Raw genomic sequence first — 17,549 nt, forward strand, 5'->3', positions numbered from 1 at the left:
TCGCGACCTGGATCCATCACACTCACGTCCGGTCAGCGGATCCATCCATGACCCAGAAAGACTTCATCACCAAATGGAGCATCGATCGAGATCAACGCAACCCGCTCAAGCTCAAGCTACGGCGTGCTTGACCTGCCTGATGCCGGTAACATGACTTGCGATCGCTCCTGTCACCAGGAGCCCCCACAATACTGTGTAATACACCTAGATAATGCCTGCATCTTCATGGACATGGCTCCAAAGAGACAAGGACCATTTATAGGATCACATGTTTAGTGGTAGATTTGGCTACCTGAAGTGGCATGATGCCAATATTATGTTTATGTTATATTAACCTTTGATTCTTTTGCAGGTTTGAATGTATGTTGGCTGTTCTGGAAGGGAGCTGTGTGGGGTGACCCCCAAAAGTAAAGGTATCTAGCTGCCAAGAGGACAAGTGCCCAACTGGGCAGGGAAGGGTGCCCATCAGGTTTTGGTCTCTGTTGAGAGACAGCTAACAGTTGACAGCCTGTAATACTGTCTTGCAGGCCTGGGTCACCATGCCCATGTCAGGGGTAGTGAAGCTGGAGGGAGCCTGTTTAGACTAGAAAGTCTGAGGCATGGTTATGCATAGAAAGAAGATTTTATACCAACAATTACTGTTTTGTTTTAAATCCATGAAAAGGAATTAGCAAGGAAAGTCAGAAAATCTTAGAGTAGATCAATATGTTTTTCTCCTTATGTAATTCCTCCGAAATCTGGCAATGCTAAGTAAGTACGTTTCTTTGCATAGATTCAGTAAGACTGGTTCCTAATAGTGGTTTTATTAACGGAAAGCTTTGACTGGAGTATCATGTTTTGAAGAGCCCTATCTGAGCTCTAAAGACTTGAAGCCACTAAGAATGCCACAAAGAAAGCCTGGTATCCTGCTTGGGAGCCCTGAAGATGGCTGGCGCTGGAGCGTCAGGCCCATGCCCTACCATCACTGGCGGTTGGTAAGAGTAGAAGGGGAGCAGTAAAGATGCCTCTGCATCCCTGCGGAACCCCCACACACTCTGGGCCGCAACAAGTAGGAGGGCGACTGAGATGGGCCTTAAAGCCTGGAGCGTGGGCTCAGGTGGAGTTGCTACAGGTGAGGGATTCACCTAACTCAGCAGATACTGCAAGCAGGCCTGATGGCATCTGGATGGCTTGGCTTCCTGGCCCTACGGGGCACATTAAGGTTCAACCATGAAATTCCAGCAAAGATAGTCAGTTACCATTCTTGTTGTGTTTATGCAAACATCAGGACAGTAGATAAATTAATCTTGATTTGGCTTTTTAATAGCCATGGAGGAATTTTAAGAAGAAAAATCCTATTTCAATAGAAGTTGTTAAAGCTAAAATGATTTCTTTCCCTTCCACCGGACCATTTGTTAAGCTTATAAGAATAGTTCAATTGATAGTTCTGTATGCCCAGTACGGGCCTCTAGCAACGGTGAAATAGAAATGTAGTCCGTCTCATGATTGAGCCGGAAGTTCCAAGACAAGGGGGGAATGAAAGGACAGTGCAGGACGGATGGCTGTGTCCTTAACCCCTCTTCCAAGAAAGAGCCGCAGGGTGTATCAGTTACTCAGCCTGCTCTTATCCCGGCCAATGGGAAAGCGGGGGAAACTAGCCCAAGGCCAAAAGTATGCTGGCCAGCCCCCCTGTCTTTGTGTAACCAGACCCTAGCTGCACCCTGCCCCAACCCCCGACCCCAAGCCCTATAAATTCTTTGTTCTCTTGGGATTCGGGGCTCTCTCTTGCACCCAGTAATGGAGGCAAGGGGGGGACCAAGCGAGCTTGTATAGGAGACCCTCTGCTTTTGCATCGGACTGGCTGGTTCCCTGGTGTGGTTTCCTTGGGGATCTTGAAATCTGGGCATAACAAAAGTTACCTGTATTTTTCCAACCAGCTGCAAATCCTACAGGTATTTTTGTCATCAATTTAAGAATTGTAATTCTTTTGTGTTGGTGGCTTTATTATTATAAAATGAAACATTTTTTTAAGTGCCCTGTTTGAGGTGGCTACAAAGAAGAAGCAAAGAAAAACGGAAGACGAAAACCGTGAATTTAAAGTTGAATGTACCCACCTATATAGTTTAAGTTTAAAAAATTTGGTTCTCAAAAGAAATTTCAATCGTGTACTGTTGATATTTGGCTCTGTTGACTAATGAATTTGCCGACCACTGGTCTAGTCAGAAGACTTTAGAAAGGTGGAGGAAAATTTATTTTTCCTGACCCCACATAGGCACAGGCTGTGAAAGAACACACCAGCGTTGTTGGTCAAGACATAGCTACCTGAGTTTCTGATTGCTCTCTTTCCTATGGCTCGTATGTCTCAGCTTTCCTCACACTGTTGAATTAGAGATCATCTAGTTATATTCCACCCACCCAAATTCTGCAACCGCTTCTAAAATGCTGTTGCTTCCCTTCTTATTCTCCTTGCCCTTGTGAATTAAAACTTTTTTGTGCCTTGATTGTAGTGACTGATATGGGCATGTTTGAATTGCCATAGTGACAATAAATTTGCATACATTTTATGTCTTGAGCAAATCATTAAAAGACAGTATTGTTGTGTTAACGTATGAAAATATTCAAACCTGTAAAGAATTTTTGTGAGTTTATTTGAGCCAAACTGTCAACAATTGCCTGGAAGCAGAATCTCTAGGAACTGGGATGATGCTCTGGAGAATGGCACTTTTTCACCTTGTTTTACACATTCCAATCAAAGGTGGAGACATAAGTGGATTACATGAAACCCATGGTGATAGATTAGGGAGGTGGCGGGAGAAAGCAAAGCTGGGAAACCTCTGGGATTGAATAAAAAATAAAATGATAGACACACACTTTTTTTACATAAGTGGGTACAGGATAGTTAACAGTCAACAATTATCATAACAATAACAATGAGGGAATTTGTGGTCTCTGCCCTGGCTCCCTGGCACATTGGTTGTGCTCTGAGGCGTCCAGAAAAGGGGAAGTTAAAAGTTACCTTAACATTCCACAGGTTTATTATCTTAGATGCAAAAAGATAATAGACTCAGTAAAGATTAAAATTGATCTTTGTCAGGGAAGATACTGGCCTCGGACATGACTACCCACTATAAACTGCTTTTTAATGAAAGGTGTTAACTTCAGCCCATCCTTTGTGGTTACTTTAGGTCTCTTGAATTTGCAAGGCTGCCACATAGGCTTTTCCTGGGTTAGTCAGGTCAGCATGTGCTCCCTTTTTGTCCACAAGTGTAATTTGAAAGAATAACTCCTTTTAAAATAATACACTTATCACTAGTCTCATTTCAGATTAACCAACAATTGGTGCATCCCTCTATCAAATATTATGAAACTATTGAAAGGTACGCCTTAAAAAATTCATTTTACCTAATAATTGGTTTTTATATTTGGATGCATAATTGAACACATTTGCAACTTTTTGTAAATCAAATGCATAGCTCCACTAAAAAAATGGTATCGTTATTATGCCAAATTAGTGCTTTAGCCATCTAACTTGTACTTAAAGAACTTACAGAGAAATCTAACTGACAATACAGAATGACTTCAAAAGATGTCTTAATTTGAGGGATATTTGAACTACATCTGTGTGTTATATTTTGAAAAAATTCAATATATTAGAGTTGAAAGTGAGGTTCATATGACAATGAAATTGTTAAAGATATACCAATGCATTTCAAAAGACTGCATATTCTAAAATGTACTTTTGCACTGACATGCCAGTCGATAAGAAATCACAGTTTATGAGGGTTTTCTCCCATTTAAATTTCTGTGGTAAAACTGAATAGACATTTTTATGAAGTCAAATTTTTATGGTTCAATTTAGAGTGAAGGACATATTAGGTAATACACACAAGTACAGTAAAATACACATAAATAAATGCAGGAGAAAGAATAATGATTTTATTATATTTTCAAGGAGAAATTGAGAATAAATTCATGTAGAGCAACCCTTTAGGGAAGTTTACAATATTAATTAAAACATTTAGTTACATGGGTTTGGCCTTTTAACCAAAAATACATAAGAAATTTTAGGAAATTTGTGATTAGCTGCAGCTTTGTATTATTACTCAGAACAACAAGGATATAGCCCGGTTTTCTGACATTTTTTATTTTCCATAGGTTTACAAATATGTCCCGCTGAAGCTCAGGAGCAATCGGATCAATATTCTACGTGAGCCCTACTTAATCTTAACGAATAGGACTTGATCATCCGGGAAGAGGTTTGAAGCCTGAGGCTTTAAAACAAACAAACAAAAAAGATGAAAGAAAAAGAAACCTCAGCCAATCTACCAACATGAATCAATACCCCTTCAGGAACATACACATTCCAAGATAGTGAATGATCCTCAAACAGATATTCAATGTCAGAATGAAGTTGAATAACTGAAAACAAGAAAGACAAAAGAAGTGCTTCAAAATGTAGGGAAACATATCCTTTCTGTGGCCAATTAAGTTATACCAGCAGCTCTTCTGAACAAACGTAATATTCAGCTCCCAGGGTAGTCGTGGTCATCCAGGGTAATGATTTGAAACAAATTTAGAGTCTGAGAGATTGGTGAGACTATCTACTTATAACCTTTTCTGATTCCAATTGCTAACCTAACTGGATTTCTAAACATGGGCTGTTCCTAAATTCCTTGTCACTATGTTTTGCCCATCTGTCAGGATAACAAAGTGCCCACTTGCTCTGTCCTAATGTGTGGTTAAAGTAGGAAAAATGGACCCCAACACAAAGCTTAGTACCTCCTTCAAAGGCTGGATAAGATCTATGCACACATTTTATGCATCTGATAAAAATCCAAATAATTAAAACATTATTGCAATTACTGTTGAGAAAGAAATTTGTAAGAAGTATATAATTTTATTAACCAACTAGAGGCCCGGTGCACAAAAATTTGTGCACTCGGGGTTGGGAGAGGAGGTCCCTCAGCCTGGCCTGTGCCCTCTCACAGTCTGGGACCCATCAGGAGATAATGACCTGCTGGCTTAGGCCTGCTCCCGGGTGGTAGAGGGCAGGCCCAATCCCTAGGTGCAGCCCCCGGTCGGGCTCAGAGCAGGGCCAATTGGGGAGTTGGGGCACCGTCCCCTGTCATGCACAGAGCAGGGTGGATTGGGAGGTTGCGATGCCACCCTCAGTCACGCTCAGGGTAGGGCCGATTGGGGGGTTGGGGCACCGCCCCCTGTCACACTCAAGGCAGGGTACATAGGGAGGTTGCAGCGCCCCTCCTGTCATGCACAGAGCAGGGCCCATCAGGGGGGTTGGGGCTCTGTACCCTGTCACACACAGAGCAGGGCCGATCAGAGGGTTGGGGCTCCGCACCCTGTCACACTGATCCCGGTGCTGGGAGGCCTCGCTGCTCTGCTGATCCCAGGGCCAGGACGCCTCTCGGCTCCCCTGATCCCTGGCCTGGAGGCCTCTCAGCTGCTGATAACCATGGCCTGTAGGCCTCTCAGCTCCGCTGATAACTGGGGCCTGGAGGCCTCTCGGCTCCGCTGATCTCTAGCCAGGAGGACTCTCAGCTGCTGATAACCTGGCTGGGAGGCCTCTCGGCTCTGCTGATTGCGGGGCCTCCAACTCTGCTGATCACGGGCCTGGAGCGGGCCAGGAGGCCTCTTGGCTGATCACCGGGGCCAGGAGGCCTCTGGACTCCGCTGATCACCGGGGTTGGGAGGCCTCTTGGCTCCGCTGATCACCGGGGCTGGGAGGCCTCTGGACTCCGCTGATCACCGGGGCTGGGAGGCCTCTCAGCTCCGCTGATCACCTGGGCTGGGAGGCCTCTCGACTCCGCTGATCACCGGGGCTGGGAGGCCTCTGGACTCCGCTGATCACCTGGGCTGGGAGGCCTCTTGGCTCCGCTGATCACCTGGGCTGGGAGGCCTCTTGACTCTGCTGACCCCAGGCCCTGAGGCCTCTCTGCCCTGCTGCTTCAGGGCTGTTTGGCTTCGCTCTGCTTGGAGCCTGAGTATGCAAATTAACCGCCACCATTTAGCTTCTATAATTGAAACATTGTATCTTTTGGAGTTGTTGCTTCAGGAGCTCAGAGCCCCGCAGCTGCGGGGATCCTTGACTTTCTCCATCGCTGGGGCAACCAAGCCTCCTATTCTCAGCTGCCTGGCTGCCAGCCGCCATCTTGGCTGACAGTTAATTTGCATATCTCGCTGATTAGCCAATGAAAAAGGTATCGGTCGTACGCCAATTACCATTTTTCTCTTTTATTAGTATAGGATGTTACCATAATAATTGAGACAGAGAGAGAAAGAGAGAGAGAAGTGAGATTGGGCCAAATACAGAAAGCATTACTTACACAAGGTAAATTTGACTAGTTCAGTTGTAATATAATTTATAATTATTTCCGTGTATATTTTCATTGCTTATTGAAATTAGGTTTCATAGCAATTTTGCCTACTTGGGATTAGAAATATAGGATTTAAATTTTAATTGTAGCTGACAAGATATTATAATACTATGCAGGACAAAGAAATAAAAGAACAAGGGTTGTTTTGTTAAATGGGAAATGGTGCTTATTAAACCCTTCTGTTAGGGATTTAAAATATAGAATATTAGCATGTTAATACACTGAGAAGTCCTGTAGCTCAAGAACAATTTAAACTGCTTCAGTCAAGCAGCTCTGTTTCCCAAGATGGCATGGTCGCCGTGCCTGTGCTGGCCGCCCAGGAGTGTGCGCGCAGGGAGCGGGACTCCGCCGCCTAAGACTGCCTGGTTTAGCAGCCCCTTAGAAGACCTGCAGAATCTAACTGTCCCTCGCTCATACACACACACCACACACGTCCACACACTCCTCTATCATTATAACTGCACATCTTCACCCTCTCCTGCTCCCCTGCTGATTTAAGAGATTTGTTTGGTTCAAGGATTTAACCTGATTCTGATGCCAGATTTCAAGGAAGAAAGATTTAAAAGAACAAAGGGGGGCGGGGGTGGGTATCGGTTTGGAGGACAAGTTAAAACACACTTCTCGAAATGAGATTATAACATTTTTAAAACTTTGCCCAAAAAAAGAGAGAACAATTTAAACTGCTTCAAACTTAGGTGATTGCTGCGGGGGAAAGTGGAGCAGTGGAGGAGGGTATAGGGAGGATAAATGGTAATGGAAGGAGACTTGACTTGAGGTGGTAAACACACAATACCGTGTATAGCTGATGTGTTGTGGAGTAGTGAACCTGAAACCTGTATAACTTTGTTAACCAGTGTCACCCCAATAAACTCAATAAACAGGAAAAAAGTCAGAAAGGATAAAAAAAATAAGATAAATAAATTGATTCAAACTTAAATCACCATATTTGTATAGATTTAGACATTTTAGATTGTATAAATTATTTTTAATGAGAGTTGGAATGGTTTTGAATGAATAAAATATTTATTATTCTATTAACTTATAATTAGGATTGCTGAAATATTAAATTATATATGACAAAGCCATGTTATTTTAGCCATATTTTAAAGAAAATTCTGCAAAAATTATCTTCATAAACAATTTTGCTTGATAATGACATAATCCAGAGTTTTACATGTATTAGCCAGTGACTATATTACTGTTGAAATGTTTCACTTTCAAGGGTCTTAATATAGACTCTAGAGATTCTAACTTTCAACTGTTAAGTTTTATGCACTTAAGTTTCACCACAGACCCCAAGGTTAATTTTTGTGTAGGGCTATCACCTCTAATCTTCTATCATCCCATAATACTTATGGCTGACTCCATGTCCCATGTGACTACATTAACCTTGTGCAGTTTAAGGTCTGGTTGTTTCTCATTCTACCCACGTTTTCTGCATTGAACCTGTAATGCTCAGCTTTATACTGAGATATGACAATAGACAAGACAGACTATATAAGACACTTATTAGCCTTAAAGTTAAGGTTATAAACAATTTATTTTCCAAAATTGGACACTTTTAAAAACAAAAGAGCTCTGATTTTGCTCATACTGTTATGCCCACAATTCAAGATCCCCAAGAAACCACGCCAGGGAGCCAGTCCTATGCAAAAGCAGAGGATCTCTTATACAAGCTCGCTTAGTCCCCCCCTTGCCTCCATTACTGGGTGCAAGAGAGAGCCCCGAATCCCAAGAGAACAAAGAATTTATAGGGCTTGGGGTTGGGGGTTGGGGCAGGGTGCAGCTAGGGTCTGGTTACACAAAGGGGGGGGGTGGCCAGCATACTTTTGGCCTTGAGCTAGTTTCCCCCGCTTTCCCAATGGCCGAGATAAGGGCAGGCTGAGTAACTGATACACCCTGCGGCTCTTTCTTGGAAGAGGGGTTAAGGACACAGCCATCCGTCCTGCACTGTCCTTTCAATACAAACCTCCATGGTAATGATGACTTTCCAACAAAATTTTCTCTTTTAGGCATGGCGTTCTCCATTGTCCAAATAAGGTCTATCAGTCAGCCATGGGCAAACTACAGCCCGTGAGCCGGATCCGGCCCATTTGAAATGAATAAAACTAAAAAAAAAAAAAAGACCGTACTCTTTTATGTAATGATGTTTACTTTGAATTTATATTAGTTCACACAAACACTCCATCCATGCCTTTGTTCCGGCCCTCCGGTCCAGTTTAAGAACCCATTGTGGCCCTCGAGTCAAAAAGTTTGCCCACCCCTGGATCTTTTCAGGTAGAGATTTAGAGCTCTCCCGCCTCAGGGTCCACCTTTCCCCTGGGACATATGCTGTGTGCCACTGCACCGGAGCGAGCGACAGGAGTGACAGCCCTGCTGCACAAGTAGACATGAAGATGAGTGCCTACAGCCCCTCATCTTCCCGGCTTGCCCCTTTAGGCATATAACCTGTGTCCTATAAGCAATCTGGGCAGAGGCTTACAATGCCCTCAGCTTGCCATATCTGCCTATTTGAAAAAGAGTTTTTGCTATTTGAGGCTAGAGGACAGGGAATAAAAAATGCTGACAGCTTGCCCCACCCAGAGTTAAACTGTAGCTCCAGACTGGGAGTTCAAGGGACAGAGAGTCTATCTTCTTGGTTGCACATGCCCAGAGTAGTGTCATAACTCAAATATAGAGGTGGGGGCTGAGTAGTCAGGTTCTATGTCAAAATCCTATGTGTAATCTTTCAGACCCGCCCACTGGTGATTACAAAGGCTTTGCCTGGAAGGCTTCATGGGATACAGCTCCCCTCCCTACCACAGACTTGGTGCACAGCCAGTTCATTACAGTCTCTGAAAAGAGTTGTAATCAAGGACTAAGGTGACCCCTGGACCAGCCATGCTCATATATGCATCACATTCCCAACCAAGGTGCCCGCATTCAGAGGCTTCTTTATCTGGGGTCCTCCATGAGGCACTTTCCAGGCACCTCTGCTCCGACCTCATCATAAGGAAGTTTTCTCTCTTCTCTGACTTGGTATATTTGGCATCTGACTCACTCCTAGCCTTTCCTCCCTCTCCTGAGACCTAGTTCTCAGGGACCATAAAACAGTAGGAACATTTTGTTCAGGGCTCCTTGGCAGTGAGATGATACCCCTACTTGCACCGCATGCCATCTGACTGATGCTCACCCTGTGCAGTTTCCTGGGAAGAAATGGAACATTAGGGAAACAGCATTTCTTCTTCTTTGCCTTTTGCCTGCACATCACATCCGGGAATAAAGGTTTGATTGTGACTTTCAGTTTGACTCCCTGTCCTACTTAGTAACCTAAGCACCAGGCAGCTGGACATGGGGTGGTGAGTAATGGAGCGGGTCATGGCTCAAATGTCACAGATTCATGTTTTTATTAAGGAGATTTATTAGATTTTCATGAATGAATGAATGTTTCTGCATTTGCTGTTTGCCCTTAGAACAGCTTCCAAAGAGTTCAAATGACTATTTGTTCTAATTTTTACCAGTTAGTTTATAGTGTTACTGGGGACAGAGTCTACCTAGTTCCAAACCCTATCATTCCAGAAGTTATATCTATATTTCTAAGTTATATTCTTGCCAAAGTGGGGAATCATGTTATATCAGCACATTCAAATATGTCCTTAGAAAACAAGGCTTGAAAATTCTCAAACAAAAAAATGATTTGATGTCAAGAATAAAGCAAAAATTGAGTCCTTTGAGCTTGTTAAAATTAAATACAAAGTGAAGACCGGACTTGAAAATTCTGAGCAGACAAAACCATTTAAGCCACGTGAGCAAAAGTAAATTTAACTTATTTTATGAACATAAGTGAAACAGGTTGTTGTATATGCCTCTGATCATCAAAAAAAGTAACTTAAGTCCTAACCAGTTTGGCTCAGTGGATAGAGCATCGGCCTGCAGACTGAAGGGTCCTAGGTTCGATTTCGGTCAAGGGCATGTACCTTGATTGTGGGCACATCCCCAGTAGGGAGTGTGCAGGAGACAGCTGATTGACGTTTCTCTCTCATCGATGTTTCTAACTCTCTATTCCTCTCCCCTCCTCTCTGTAAAAAAATCAATAAAATATATTTTTAAAAAGTGACTTAAGCCATCTTAAAAATATTATAAGATAATCACTTTAAAAAATGTTTTATTAAATTTACTGGGGTGACATTGGTTAATAAAATTATATAGGTTTCAAGTGCAAAATTCTATGATACATCATCTATATATTTTATTGTAATCCCATCATCTGAAAATCCCCATTGTAAAAACCAAGCATAGTAAAAGTTAAACTCATTTTCACTTTATAAACCATCCAGTAATGTCACGCTCCTCAGCTTCATTTCAGTTTTCAATTCGAAAGCTCCAAGTTTACTAACTGCTCTTATATGCACAATGGACTTACTGAATATTATTAATTGATTTGGTGTTTTTAATTTGGCTATTTTTAGATCTTTATCAAACTAAGGAAAGTGTTTATGCATTAGATACAATGAGGCAGTAACTAGGTAAAAGGAAAATGATGTACCATGAAATCATTGCTACATACGTGAGAAATACAATATCCAAAAGGAAGGCGTCACTAGCATACATGCTATCATTTAAAATCAGTTTTCCTTACATAAGCCAAAAATATTTCCACAGCTTTGAGAGTTATTTTCAGATATGTTAGAAATTATTTGCCTCTACAAAAAAGAGTAGCAATACCTCCTTTCCAAAATAGGAACACATTAGATCCTCTCCTAAAGCAACTAAGGATAAGTATCATTTGCCAACTCCACTGCATTGTGATGTCTCTGGGGAAATATAGGGACTGTGCTTTGTCTTTCATCTTAAAAAAAAATATTGCATTTTTGTGACATAGGTATTTTCTGCGGCACTAACTCATGATATGCTCATATTTCTAAGCAAAACATTAATCCATTATTGAAATGAACGCTGAAGATTTAAGTGCCTACATGCAAGACATCAATTTTATAGCTTCCACTCACCTACCTCATCAACCTAATAATCAGCTGATTAATAGGATTCACCCATATTCAGATATTTCTGATTTTTGCTGATAATTCATTGTGTTCTTTAGTTAAGACTTAAAGTAGATAGATATTTTGGGGTGTAATATGATCAGCTTGAAAACTCCATTTCTAACAGTTGAATTAAGCATAAATCTCAAGTTGCAGATATATGGCACAGGAATGAATTCAATTTTGACTGCTAATTGCTCCTCACTAAGCAGTTAGTACTTGTGATCACTCTGTAACCAGGGATAATGAGATCATATTCTCAATTATTCTGTATCTTAATTTTCTGTGCTCTAAGTGTGTCTCATGGGGATTTATAGGCTGCCTACATAATTAACTCAAATTATATTTATTTTACTATGAGGGAGTTACTGCTCCTATGACACGTTATAAATGCACTTTCTTCAGAACCCTTGTATATTTTGTCAAAGAAGCCCTCATTGAACCCTGCATCTACTCCACTGCACCCTGTAGCCTGTATACTTTTTTGCAAACAATACTATGTGAGCACAAAGTATACTCTGAAATGTTATTTTAACACCTGATATCTTCATGGGACTCTGAGTTTGACTATATATAATGATATTCTATGCATTCATTGATACTATATATGCAATATATAATATCAATTGCAATATACATCAATATCAATTGCAATATAATATCAAGTGCAATATATACACTTTCTTTTTTAATTTTTTTTATTGATTTCAGAGAAAGCAAGGGTGAGAGAGAGAGAGAGAGAGAGAGAGAGAGAGAGAGAGAGAGAGATAGAAACATCAATGATGAGAGAGAATCATTGATCAGCTGCCTCCTGCTCATCCCCTACTGGGGATCAAGCCTGCAACCAGGGCATGTGCCCTGACCAGAATTGAACTACGACCTCCTGATTCATAGGTCAATGCTTAACCAACCACTTAGCCATACCATCTGGGCTAAATGCACTTTATTTTTTAAAGTCATTTTAGGTTCAGAGAAAAATTAAGCAGAAAGTACAGAGTTTTCATATAACTTCTGTCTACACACATGCACACCTTTCCCCACTATCAATATCCTGTACCAGCATGATACATTTGTTACAATTGGTAAACATATATCTACACATGATTATCACCCAAAGTCTATAGCTTACATTAAGGCTCTACTGTTGGTGTTGTACATTCTATGAGGTTGGACAAATATGAAATGACCAATATAATATCACACTGAATGGTTTTACATCCTTAAAAATCTGTTCTGCCTTGCCAGGCCTGACGAGCAGACCCTGAGTGACACATGAATAGATTACTCCGACACAACATTTGCTGTGAAAGAGAGGTTAAGGGACTGCCTGGCTGAAGGAACCAGACAGTCTCAATTGCCTGCCTAATTAGGCTTTTATTGTAGCAGCAGTTTGAGATAAAGTTTATCTTTTAGATACAATCAGCAGGGTAAGTAATCTTGGGAGGACACATGTTTACATTGTCCTTTAAACAAGGACACCCAAAAGAGTAAGCATAGGGATTCCAGTAAACACTCGGAGGTCTGCTCATGCACAGATTGTTTGGAAAGGTCAAGGAATAATTAGGGGCAACACCTTTGGCACTCCCATAAGTCAAAATTCTGATAAACAGGGCAGGTGGCCTTCCACACACTTCCCTTTTCTCAGAATGTCCTCCTTACAAACTTTCCAACCAATCTCATGCTTCCTCACACTGCCTATGCATCCCCTCCTCCCACCAATCTCAGGTACCAATGATCTTTCTGTTGTATCCATAGTTTTTCTCTTTTTACAATGTCATCTAGTTGAAAACATGGAGTATGTAACCTTTCAGATTGGTTTCTTTCACTCAGTAATATGCATAAGGCTCCTCCCAATATTTTCAGATTGTGGCTGTTGGTCTATTTGGTAAGAATATGTTTAGCTTTATAAGAAACTACCACACTGACTTTTAAAGTGTTAATGCCATTTGTCATTCCCCCCAGCAATGAATGAAAGGACCTGTTACTCCTTATCCTGGCCAGCATTTAGTGTTCTCATTGTTCTGGATTTTGGCCATTCTAATAGGCATGTGGTGGTATCTCGTTGTTTTAATTTGAAATTCCCTAATGGCATATGATGTGGCACATCTTTTCATATGCTTATTTGCTGTCTATATAGCTTTTTTTGTCTTTTTTAAAACTTTTTTTCCTTCAAACTTTATCAATTAGTTTATCCTTTTCATGTTTGAAAAGAATCTCCATTTTAAGCCTGCATACTCTAAGCTTCTGAGGACTTCTAATCATTAAAATGGGTCATTACTTTTTGCAAAACTCATCCTGTAATTGGTCACAACTGGCTTCCTGGAAGTACTGCCCCCATTCTGCTAAAAAATAGAAGAATAATTTCTAGTTTTTTCACTCTAAAGAATTTTAAGTTTCAGAAAGCAGCATAGGTAACTCATTAGCATTTTTAATTATTAATTCTACTGAACACTATGTGTAAGATATGCAGGGCTTTAATTCTGCTTCTGAAGGTGATTACAAATCAAATATAAAGGTCACCAATTTAAGTTGATATTTTAATCCCCCAGCATAGTTGTTTTCTTCAACAACAGGCTCTTAAACTTCTATCTGATTTAAATATTTTCATACATATGTAGTTACCTTCTGCATTTCTGAGCAGTCACATTTTTCTTGCAAAGAATAAATGGAGATGCCAGGATTGCGGTACCAAGATAACTCTGAGTAATCATGAAAAGTGTTTCAGTAAATGTTTGTTGACATAATTCTTTCCAGCTATCTAGAAAAAAAATAACTGCAGTCACTAGCAAGTTTGAATGCTGAGTGAGAAATCACTACAGATGAACTTTTTATATTTATCAGCAATTTTCAGGCAATTCCTGCAATGAACAGCACTAAAATAAGAATCCTGATATGAACCACTAATTTGACGTCTCTCTTGGTAGTTTTATATAATATTAGAGCACAATGTCTGTTCATCATTTGGCTCTATATCCATTCTTTGATGGAAAAACATCTTCAAGAAGTGGTTTTCAAACTTGATTGACCAAAATCCCCAGTGAGAAATGCATTTTACATTTCACACCACATACATACACATATTAAAAAAAAACCACAAAATTTTACCAGACAATGCATTCACTTACTATGAACAATGCCCTCTGATATTTTTTATTCTACTCAATTTCACTTAAAAATTATGATCACAACAAACTCAATTGTTTTAACTACCCACCAGTGGGTTGCCAATAGCAATTTGGTAAGTGCTTTTAAAGGGTTCTTATGTATCTATATAGGGCAGGGTATCAACATAAATATTTTGAATTCTACATGGCAGATTTGTCTTTTCCACTTATTAATATTTTTTTTTAAAATTGGCCATTCTGTTAGGTACATCTTAATATCTATTTGTGGGTTTTATTTCCCTAATGGGTAATGATGCTTAACCTTTTTTAATGTGCTTATTTGTCATCAGTATATTCACTTAGATTAAATGTCAGTTTTTAATTTTTATGAGATCTAGCTTATAAATATTTATTTTTATGGATTGTGCTTTTGGTGTTGATTCTAAGAACACTTTGCTATTTCTAGATTTTGAAGATTTTCTCATATATTTTTCTAAAAGTTCTATAATTTTGTTTTTTATTCAAGTTCATGATCCACCTTTGAGTTAATTTTGTGTAAGATGTGAGGTTTAGGTTAGATGTTCATCTTTTTCCCCTAGTGATGTCCAATTTCTCCTGAAACACTTGTTGAAAAGGCTATCCTTCTTCCCTGGAACTGCTCTTATACAATTTTTTAAAAAGGGGTTAGGTCGGGCATATTTGTATGGGTCTTCTTCTGGATATTCTGTTCTGTTCAATTAATCTATTCAATTATCCCTTCATCATACCACAATGTCTTGATTATCATAGCTATATAATAGGTCTTAATATCAAGTGACTATTTTCCATATATTTTCCTCTTGTTCAAGATAGTTTTACCAATTTTAGAGACTATGATCTTCCATATAAATTTTCTATAAAAAGATTCTTGGGGTGTGACAGAAATTGCATAAATGTATAGATAAATATGGGGAAATTTGACATCCCTACAATGGTGAGTCTTCCAACATATAAACATGGTATGTCTCTCAATTTATTTAGGCTTTTAAAAAAATTATTTTCATCAGCATATATTATTTTTAGCATACCGTTCATGTACATATTTTCTTAAAGGTATATCTAAGTATTTCATTGTTTTTGGAATGATTATAAAGGTCATGTTATTCATTTGTAGTTCTATGTCCAGGTATATTTAATTATTTTACTAATTGGTTTATAGTTTTCTGTATTTATACTGTATATGTATGGTTTTGGAATCAGGGTAATACTGGTCTCATAAATATTTGGGGAAGTGTTTCCTTCTCTTCTATTTTCTGGAAGAGATTATGTATAAAAGTGATTATTCCTTTTTAAATATTTGATAGAATTCTCCAATGAAGTTATCTGGATCTGGAGATTTCTTTTTTTATTCTTATCTTTATTGTTAAAAGTATTACAGAAGGAGAAAGATGGTGGCTGGCAGGACGGAGGTGAGGGAGAGGATGTTGAGTAAGAGAGGGGATGAAAGGAGAGTGTGTGGATGTGTGTGGTGTGTGTGAGTGAGTGAGGGACAGTTAAATCCCACAGGAGCAGCAGAGGCTGGCAGACCAGGCTCTCTGGGACAGGGAGAGACTACTACCGCTGCGGGCACTCCCCAGACTGCGGGACTTGGGCACAGAGCCCACACCATCTTGAAGGGGAGAGTGGCCTCTTCTAGGAACTCATCAGCACCACCACCCAGACAGGCCTTGGACACTGCCTGTGACCCAGCAGCCACTCCGGCCAAAATTCTGCTGCCCCACCCACAGACCCCCAGACCCTGGGACTTCCACCTCCAAAGGTGCACCGCTCCCACAGCAGTAAGTGCAACTTCCCCCATCCCCAGCAGCAGAACTCCCAATGCCACATTCGCATGAGTTTCCAACATTCATGCGTTTCCAGTGCACAGACTTCCAGGGCACACCACTCCATAGGCAGCTTTTGGGAGCTATGTGAGCCCCCGCTGGGTGTGATTTTGTACAGACACAGGCGCACTGCCCCACAGTAGAAATTCTGAATTCCCTCTTCCTGAATAACTGCCCACAGAGAACCCAGAGTACGTCAGAGCTCTGCGCCGGCAAAGGCACTGCCACAATCATGCATTTCTGAGCAGGCACCCTGAGCCCATTGATCCACAGGGCACTCTGGGGAACTGCTGTGAGCCCCAGCAGGGTGTGATCGAGGACAAACAGGGACACACTGAATTCACTCATCTTGGACACCTGCCCACAGACACCTCGATTACGCAGCTTAAGTGCCAGGGCCCTTCAGAGTTCTTCAGTGTGCCACTGCACTGGCAAAAGGCACCGCGGGTCCCCCTGTGTGCCACCACTGGGAGTGCACACCTATACAACCACAGGTGCAGCAGCAAAAACTGAGTCTTCCCAACCCACAGCTGCAGAACTCTGGAAGCTACAGGAACACGCTTTTCAGGCACGCAGGCCTCCCAAACCCACCTCTCCACAGGCAGCCCTTGGGCGCCTTGTTAGCACCTGCTGGGCACGCACTTATACAAACAGGGAGCAAACTGCTGGGCTGTAGAAACACTGAATTCCCTCTTCTGGGATACCTGCCCACAGACACCGCAATCCCATGGCTTCAGCACCAGGGCCCTTCAGAGGGCGTCAATACACCCTGCTGGCAAACGCATCATGGGTGCCCCTGTGAGCTGCCACTGGGGGTGTGTGTATCCAAACACAGAAGCAGTGGCAGTAAAAGCTGAGTGTGCTCACCCCAAAACTACAGAAATCTGGACACCACAGTCATGCTTTTCCAGAGTGCAGGCCTCCTGAGCCCCACTACCCCAACAAACGGTTCCTGGGTGCCACTGTAAATCCCTGCTGGGCACACACGATTTCAACCAAGGGCATAAGACAGCAAAAATTGGGACACCCCCCTCCATGGGTGCTGACTTCTAGACACTGCAGTTGTGCCTTTCCATCTCATAAGCCTACATCAAGAGAACCCAAATAGCTCAAGTAGGGAGCTATGCTAGACTACCAAACCCAGTAGACCTGAGAGGTCACACCAGTAGCACCATATCCTAAAGAAACTGG

Source organism: Myotis daubentonii, chromosome X, assembly GCF_963259705.1.
Source record: "Myotis daubentonii chromosome X, mMyoDau2.1, whole genome shotgun sequence".
Taxonomy (NCBI): domain Eukaryota; kingdom Metazoa; phylum Chordata; class Mammalia; order Chiroptera; family Vespertilionidae; genus Myotis; species Myotis daubentonii.